The 5,605-nt window shown below is 48.9% G+C and overlaps 1 long non-coding RNA gene across 1 annotated transcript; it reads right to left on the minus strand.

Annotated features, from left to right (window-relative positions):
• Positions 1–395: 395 nt before the first annotated feature.
• LOC145430425 (uncharacterized) lies at positions 396–970 on the minus strand. Its single transcript, XR_013910998.1, has 2 exons — positions 647–970; positions 396–567 (listed from the first exon to the last, which is right to left on the minus strand). It is a non-coding gene; the product is annotated as an uncharacterized LOC145430425 (long non-coding RNA).
• Between the last annotated feature and the right edge of the window lie 4,635 nt (positions 971–5,605).

Here is a 5,605-nt window from a genome sequence, read left to right on the forward strand (position 1 = left end):
CCGTACAGCGGCCCCGCTCCCCAGAGTACGGCTCGGGTTCTGGGAATGCAGCATCGCGAAACACGGAGCCCGAAGGGGTCGGAGCTGGGGAAGACTGGGGAGGTTCTGCCACGGGCGCAGGGGACGCGGAGGATGGGCCTGGAGGAGGGGAAAGAGCCGACTGAATCTCCTGCAGGGAAGCTAAGATCCTAGCCTGGGTCTCGCCTATGGCTTGACACCGGGTGTCGAGAACCTGCAACGCTTGCTCATGAGCCCCTAAAATGGCTCCCTGCTTGGAGACTGCTGCACGTACTGGGTCTGCTGAGTCCATTTGTTGGCCAGTTCGTACTGTCACGGCGACGGATGGCCGGTACTGAATAGGACTCAGGTGCAGAAACCCAGAGCGGAGACAGTAGATGATTTAACAGTTTATTACGGTTAAGTGCAAGGGGGAAAAAAAAGGGAAACGTGGCAAAGACAGAAAATGACGAGACGTGGAGCCTTGGTGTGGCGTGCCCAGGGGAACGTGGCTAGGGCAAGGGAACGAGGCCTGAGAAGTGGAACGGAGCTGAGTGGGGAACAGTCACACTGAGGGGAGAGGATATAGGAGTTAGGCAGGTAGTGAAGGCAGCTCAGAAGTGGCCAGTATAAGAGCAGCAATTCTTACTTGCAGTTAGGGACCTGGAGTGTTTGAGAGGGGGATGATGAAGATCCAGGGGAGGCTGAGTGGCGTGGAAAGGCTGACCTGAGATCCGGGGCTCCAGATGGAGTGTGATGGCAGGAGGGCAGGCAGGTGAGGCACAGAGGGATTTCCAAAATGATCACTAGGTATCCCGAGTCCGGAGGTGGAGTGAGCCAGGGTGGGTACAGCAACTGTAGTACAAAAGAGTCTTTGTTAGTAAGATAAATCACAGCGAGAATTTGAAACACAAGACCTGTTACCAACATGGGTTGATGACGAACTGGCAGTGAGTGAACATCGATGTGTGGTTTAAATCCCTCTGGCTAGATAGCCTGCAATAGGCTCCAGGTGTGCAGGAGCTGGAGTTGGCCCTGCCCAGGGGCGGATCCCAGGTCAGTTCAGGAGCCTAATGGAAACTCCAGCCACCCACCATAGACCATGACACATTCGCTGTCAAAATAAAAAACACGCACAAGGGTTAGGGTTAAATTTAAAAACTGTACTTTTGAGTTAAAATATATATTTATAATTTTAATAAATGACAAATTAAAAAGGCACGAACATTTTATTTTGTATCGAAAAAATATCGAACCGTGACACCAAAGTATCGAACCGAACCGAACCGTGAATTTTGTGTATCGTTGCACCCCTACTGTCATGGTTCTCAAGATCTGGAGAGGTCGTGGTGTGTGTATTTTTTGTCTTAACCTCTCCCACCAGGACGGAACTGGACCTTGGTTCCCCGCCTCTGAACCCACCCTGAACACACACCTGTGGCTCATTCACACTGATCCTGGCAGACTACTTAAGATGGCAAGAGAGGCTGCTTCCTCGCTGGATCGTCACACTACCAAGTGTCAGTGTAGCTTAGCCTATGAAAGTGTTCCTTTGATCCCCTAGAGTTTCCTCCTGACTTTGTTTTTTTTTCCTCTGTGTACAGGCCTTCTAGACTCCCTGCCCGTCTTCCCTGCCGTCTGGATTTCTGTGGATGTGTGTGAGTGAGCGTGAGCTTCTTAGTGTGGACATTTTTGAGTTACGGATCAACTGGAAGAAGAGCGTGTGTGTACCCCCGTCTTGGACCTTCCCTTCGGACCCCGCCCTACTCCCTGGAGCCCCGTGTTATCTGTTCCACTGTAAATATGTATATATTCTCACTTGGTGTCACATTGCAAATAAACCCTCACCTTCTCTCTAAACTTCAGAGTCCTGCGAGTGAGTCCTCTGCCTACTAATCTGTGACACCTACTACATATGTGAGGGCACATACTTATAACTTGTGGAAAACTGCCATGTAGGGCCTTTAGCAGCCTGTCTGAATAAGCCAGGAGGAAGTGATGTATTGAGGAGAGTACGTGCACGCGCTGTTGGGAACGAGCGGGGTGCGGTTCGGAGCGCGTGCGTGCCTTACAGCCGAAGACACCAGGAAAGTCCCGCGGTCAGAACTAACCCGAACAAAGAGTAACCGGGATGTTAGTGGGGCAGCGGACGGGACCGCAGTGAGTCTATGCGGAGTTTCCTTCCATGTGTGGAATCCGACTCCAGTTACAGCGGACCTCCGGGCGCGGCGCTGGGGTGTAGTGTCGATGGAGATAGCGTGAGTAGGGGAGCTAAGCGAGAGCTAAGGCTAGCAGCCGTTCCCTTCTAACTCACCTCAGTTTCCCATCACTATAGGTAGAATTTGACTGTAGAGCACGTATAGAAAGCGAGGCAGCACGGCCGGCTGCCTGGCAAAGGACTAGCGTGTTTCCGGGAGGGGAGTTGGACGGCTTTGCTTCGCACTGCCCGGGGACTGCCGGAGCTCCGATACATTCCGCGGACCCGACATTTAGGACTTCAGGAGTCGGCGGTGTTTGGATTACCCTGCCACTCAGACGACGTTCTGGTTGTTCACCCTGCTCCAGCTGGCCGTATGTGAGAGCATTGCTCTTTTCTAACCCGTTGGTTTTTCACGCCCCGTTTCTCGGGAGGCGAAGGTACAGTTCTGTGTTCTTTGTTTCTTTGTATTTTTGAGAACCTGAGACTGGATGTTCTGCTCCAGCTGTGGAATTTCTGGACAACCTAACAGACTGGAACTCTGGTTCACGACAGCTACCCCTAGAACTGTTTATTGGTTCCACATACCAGAGACAATTCACTGGATCGAACTGTAAAGACTGGAACTATTTTTTTTTTGTGTGTTTGGGCATTGCAAGTAATGTGATGAAACTGTGTTAACCATTCTAGATAAGAGAATTTCTGTGTTAACCTTAATTGTTCTTCTGTATTGTGATCTTTGCGCCCTTTTCCTGTGACTAGTGTGGTTTGGGCGGGGTCGAGAACTCATTGGGTCACACCGGCCTGTTTGATTTATTTTATTTTATTTCTTTTATTTCTTTAGTCTTGGGGAGTTTCCTTGCTGTCGCCCTTTACTCTCCAGGGCCCTGTTAACATTGATAATCAGTCTTGGTTCATGAGGGCCATCCGAACAAATAAAAGGGGCCACGTTGTTTAAAAGTCATTGTTGTATGCTTCTGTCCAACCCAGGTTGCCTTGGAGTAGGGGCACCCGAGTTGTCTGGTTAGGTACAGAAAAAACGGAGGTAAGCGAGGCTGTGTTAATATTCAGCGCGCCGGGCACTGTTATTTTCGCAGGTCTGGTCCCCGGAGCCCTTCTTCTGTGCCTGTAGCAGCCAGATAGCTAAAACCACACACAGCAGTAAGTATCCGGGTCAACTGTACTAAGGAAGGGGGGGTCACGGACTCAGATCCCACCACCCTTTAGTCGTTCAGGGCAGCCTGTGTGCCTCTTCACCCCTATATAGCTGGGCTAGTAGCCCCTTACACATACCAAAGACATAAAAGAGGGAGGGCGAGGAGAAGAGAGCAAAAGTAGTTAAAGAGAGACAGAACTTGAAACTTTCAGATTATCCATCCATCTAGCCATCCATCTTCTTCCGCTTATCTGGGCCCGGGTCGCGGAGGCAGCAGCCTAAGTAGAGAAGCCCAGTGTTGGGTCTGCGCTTCCACAGGCTGCGCTGGTTTAGAAACTTATTCCTCATGAAGCAAGGAAGCAAGATGAACAGCTTCAATCAGTTCTTACTTGCTAGCAAGGGAGGCCTGCTCGGTGTCTCAGGAAAGCACTCTGAATCCAACCACACAATGACCCCGACACAAGCACCTCTCATTGTAAACCCCCCCTATGGTTACAAAAGACAAGGCACTATGTGTGTATGTGTGTGCATGTGAAAGCATGTGTATGCATGTGTAAGCACATGTGTGTATGTGTAAGCACGTGTGTGTGTGCATGTATGTGTGTGTGTGCGTGTGTATGTGTGTGTGTGTGTGCATGTGTATGTATGTGAGTGTGTGTGTTTGTGGGTGCGTTTGTGTGACCTCCTGCCCACAAAAAGGTCATAAGAGCAGGAAGCTTACTACACTGGCTGGAGAGGTGGTCAGAGACAAAGGAATGTCTTTGATCATACAGTTTGAACTAAGACTTACAAATTTAAGTAACACAATGACAACATTTAACAATTTGACTCCAACACCCAGACCTCTCTCTCTCCCTGGTCACCTCCTCCAGCTTGTCCGGGGTTACATCAAGGCGTTCCCAGGCCAACCAAAAGATACAATCCCTCCAGCGTGTCCTGGGTCTGCCCCAGGGCCTCGTCCCAATGGGGCATGCCCGGAACACCTCATCCAGGAGGCATATGATAAGAATGTGGAGGAGCAGCGCCTCGTAGTGACAGCAGCGCCTCTACTGTCACTACGTGCCAGTGGGATTAAGGAGGTCCTCAAAGTATTCCTTCCACCGCCCAACAATTTTGTCAGTCGAAGCCAGCATTGCTCCACTCACACTATACACAGTGCAGGTAGAACACTGCTTTCCCCTCCTGAGTCGCCTGATGGTTTGCCAGAATCTCTTCGAGACAGTCCAAAAGTCTTCTTCCATGGCCTCTCCGAACTCCTCCTACACTCGAGTTTTTGTTTCAGTCACTGCCCAAGCCGTGTTCCGCTTGGCCCGTCGGTATCTATCAGCTCCTTCCGAAGTCCCACAGGCTAACCAAGCCTGATAGGACTCCTTCTTCAGCCTGGTGGCTCCCTTCACCTCTGGTGTCCACCATTTGGTTCGGGGGTTACCACCATGACAGGCACATTGTGGTCACAGCTCAGTGCAGCGGGTTCGGCAATGGAATTGCTGAACATGGTCCATTTGGACAATGTCCCCAGCTCAATGTCCCTCAATGTCCCCAGTTCTCCCTTGGAATGCTGTTGAAGCTCTGCCAGAGGTGTGCATTGAAGATCTTGTGGACTGGGGCCTCTGCCAGGTGGCCACTTTCATGACTAAATCATATAAGCCGTATATGATTCACTATATGAAGTAGGCCACATCTTATGCAAGTCTTTTATAAGTTTTTACTATTTCTTTTCCATATGGGCTTTGTCTTGCAGAAGTTTGTTTGAACAAAGATTATATCAGGACTTTCCATAAAACCGCTGCACTGCAAATGTGTTTCTATAGAGCAGTCAGGATCTGTGATCTAAAACAACTTGTTACACAAAAGCAATTGACAATGAAACATTTACAGTATCACCTTAGCATTGAAGAAACATGTGCAAATAGTCTTTGTAACTGCGTTTACGTCTCATCATTAACCTTGGAGCACATTTGCATATTAAAGCCTTTAACACCTCTTTGCAAACCTGCATAAAGTTACAAATCAAATGAAACTACAGCTTTCAGTTGATGCTTTTGATCTTTTTGCAGAATTAGCAGATGAGCAGAGCTAAAAGATGTATGATTTTTTTAAAGGTTGAAGCCAGATAATTTTACCTTAAGACCTTCAGTTTTAATCAGACTTTCAAAGTTTATGGTCAAATCTCTAAATCCATCATCTAACACCAGTAGAAAGGAGTAACAGCATGTAATAAATGAGTGATGAAATAAATCATGTATAAAACCGGA

This window comes from Astatotilapia calliptera, chromosome 2, assembly GCF_964374335.1.
Source record: "Astatotilapia calliptera chromosome 2, fAstCal68.1, whole genome shotgun sequence".
NCBI lineage: Eukaryota > Metazoa > Chordata > Actinopteri > Cichliformes > Cichlidae > Astatotilapia > Astatotilapia calliptera.